Source organism: Neomonachus schauinslandi, chromosome X (genome assembly GCF_002201575.2).
Source record: "Neomonachus schauinslandi chromosome X, ASM220157v2, whole genome shotgun sequence".
In the NCBI taxonomy this organism is placed as follows: domain Eukaryota; kingdom Metazoa; phylum Chordata; class Mammalia; order Carnivora; family Phocidae; genus Neomonachus; species Neomonachus schauinslandi.
Window position 1 is genome coordinate 41431843 of NC_058419.1, and position 3080 is coordinate 41434922.

A 3080-nucleotide genomic window follows, 5' to 3' on the forward strand; every position below is an offset into this window, starting at 1 on the left:
TGTCTCACATTTAGGTCTTTCAACCATTTTGAGTCTGTTTTTGTGTGTGGTGTAAGGAAATGGTCCAGTTTCATTCTTCTGCATGTGGCTGTCCAATTTTCCCAACACCATTTGTTGAAGAGACTCTCTTTTTTCCATTGGACGTTCTTTCCTGCTTTGTCGAAGATGAGTTGACCATAGAGTTGAGGGTCCATTTCTGGGTTCTCTATTCTGTTCCATTGATCTATGTGTCTGTTTTTGTGCCAGTACCATACTGTCTTGATGATGACAGCTTTGAAATAGAGCTGGAAGTCCGGAATTGTGATGCCACCAGCTTTGCTTTTGTTTTTCAACATTCCTCTGGCTATTCGGGGTCTTTTCTGGTTCCATACAAATTTTAGGATTCTTTGTTCCATTTCTTTGAAAAAAGTGGATGGTATTTTGATAGGGATTGCATTGAATGTGTAGATTGCTCTAGGTAGCATTGACATCTTCACAGTATTTGTTCTTCCAATCCATGAGCATGGAACGTTTTTCCATTTCTTTGTGCCTTCCTCAATTTCTTTCATGAGTATTTCATAGTTTTCTGAGTACAGATTCTTTGCCTCTTTGGTTAGATTTATTCCTAGGTATCTTATGGTTTTGGGTGCAATTGTAAATGGGATCGACTCCTTATTTTCTCTTTCTTCTGTCTTGCTGTTAGTGTATAGGAATGCCACTGATTTCTGTGCTTTGATTTTATATCGTGCCACTTTACTGAATTCCTGTATGAGTTCTAGAAGTTTTGGGGTGGAGTCTTTGGGTTTCCCACATAAAGTATCCTATCATCTGCAAAGAGTGAGAGTTTGACTTCTTTGCTGATTTGGATGCCTTTTATTTCTTTTTGATGTCTGATTGCTGTGGCTAGGACTTATAATACTATGTTGAATAGCAGTGGTGATAGTGGACATCCCTGTCGTGTTTCTGACCTTAGGAGGAAAGCTCTCAGCTTTTCCCCACTGAGAATGATATTCGCTGTGGGTTTTTCATAGATGGCTTATGATATTGAGGTATGTACCCTCTATCCCTATATTCTGAGGAGTTTTGATCAAGAAAGGATGCTGTACTTTGTCAAATGCTTTTTCTGCATCTATTGAGATGACCATATGGTTCTTGTTTTTTCTTTTGTTAAGGTATTGTATCACCTTGATTGATTTGCGGATGTTGAACCAACCTTGCAGCCCAGGGATAAATCCCACTCGGTCGTGGTGAATAATCATTTTATTGTAATGTTGGATCCTATTGGCTAGTATTTTGGTGAGAATTTTTGCATCCATGTTCATCAAAGGTATTGGTCTGTAATTCTCCTTTTTGATGGGGTCTTTGTCTGGTTTGGGGATCAAGGTAATGGTGGCCTCATAAAATGAGTTTAGAAGTTTTCCTTTTTCTATTTTTTGGAAGAGTTTCAGAAGGATAGGTATTAACTCTTCTTTAAATGTTTGGTAGAATTTCCCTGGGAAGCCATCTGGCCCTAGGCTTTTGTTTTTTGGGAGATTTTTGATGACTGCTTCAATTTCCTTAGTGGTTTTAGGGCTGTTCCGGTTTTCTATTTCTTCCTGGTTCAGTTTTGGTAGTTGATACATCTCTAGGAATGCATCCATTTCTTCCAGATTATCTATTTTTTTGGCATAGAGTTGCTCATAATATGTTCTTATAATTGTTTGTATTTTTTTGGTGTTGGTTGTGATCTCTCCTCTTTCATTCATGATTTTATTTATTTGGGTCATTTCTCTTTTCTTTTTGATAAGTCTGGCCAGGGGTTTATCAATCTTGTTAATTCTTCCAAAGAACCAGCTCCTAGTTTGGGTGATCTGTTCTACTGTTCTTTTGGTTTCTATTTCATTGATTTCTGCTCTGATCTTTATTATTTCTCTTCTCCTGCTGGGTTTAGACTTTATATGCTGTTCTTTCTCCAGCTCCTTTAGGTGTAGGGTTAGGTTGTGTACTTGAGACCTTTCTTGTTTCTTGAGAAAGGCTTGTATTGTTATATACTTTCCTCTTAGGACTGCCTTTGCTACCTCCCAAAGATTTTAAACAGTTGTGATTTCATTTTCATTGGTTTCCATGAATTTTTAAAATTCCTCTTTAATTTCCTGGTTGACCCATTCATTCTTTAGTAGGATGCTCTTTAGCCTCCATGTATTTGAGTCCTTCTTGACTTTCATCTTATGATTGAGTTCTAGTTTCAAAGCACTGTGGCCTGAAAATATTCAGGGAATGATCCCCATCTTTTGGTACTGGTTGAGACCTGATTTGTGACCTAGGATGTGATCTATTCTGGAGAATGTTCCACGGGCACTAGAGAAGAATGTGTATTCTGTTGCTTTGGGATGGAATGTTCTGAATATATCTGTGAAGTCCATTTGGTCCAGTGTATCATTTAAAGTCTTTATTTCCTTGCTGATCTTTTGCTTAGATGATCTGTCCATTTCAGTGAGGTGGCTGTGAAAGTCCCCCACTATCATTGTATTGTTGTTGATGTGTTTCTTTGCAATTAATAACTGCCCTATATAATTGGCTGCTCCCATGTTAGGGGCATAGATATTTACAATTGTTAGATCTTCTTGTTGGATAGACCCTTTAAGTAGGATATAGTGTCCTTTCTCATCTCTTATTATAGTATTCGGTTTAAAATCGAATTTGTCTGATATAAGGATTGCCACCCCAGCTTTCTTTTGGTGTCCATTAGCATGGTAAATGGTTTTCCACCCCTTCACTTTCAATCTGGGGTTGTCTTTGGGTCTAAAATGAGTCTCTTGCAGATAGCGTATTGATGGGTCTTGTTTTTTTATCCCATCTGATAGCCTGTGTCTTTTGATTGGGGCATTTAGCCCATTTACATTCAGGGTAACTATTGAAAGATAGGAATTTAGTTCCATTGTATTGCCTGTAAGGTGACTGTTACTGTATATTGTCTGTGTTCCTTTCTGGTCTATGTTGCTTTTAGGCTCTCTCTTTGCTTAAAGGACCCCTTTCAATATTTCTTGTAGGGCTGGTTTTGTGTTTGCAAATTCCTTTAGTTTTTGTTTGTCCTGGGAGCTTTTTATCTCTCCTTCTATTTT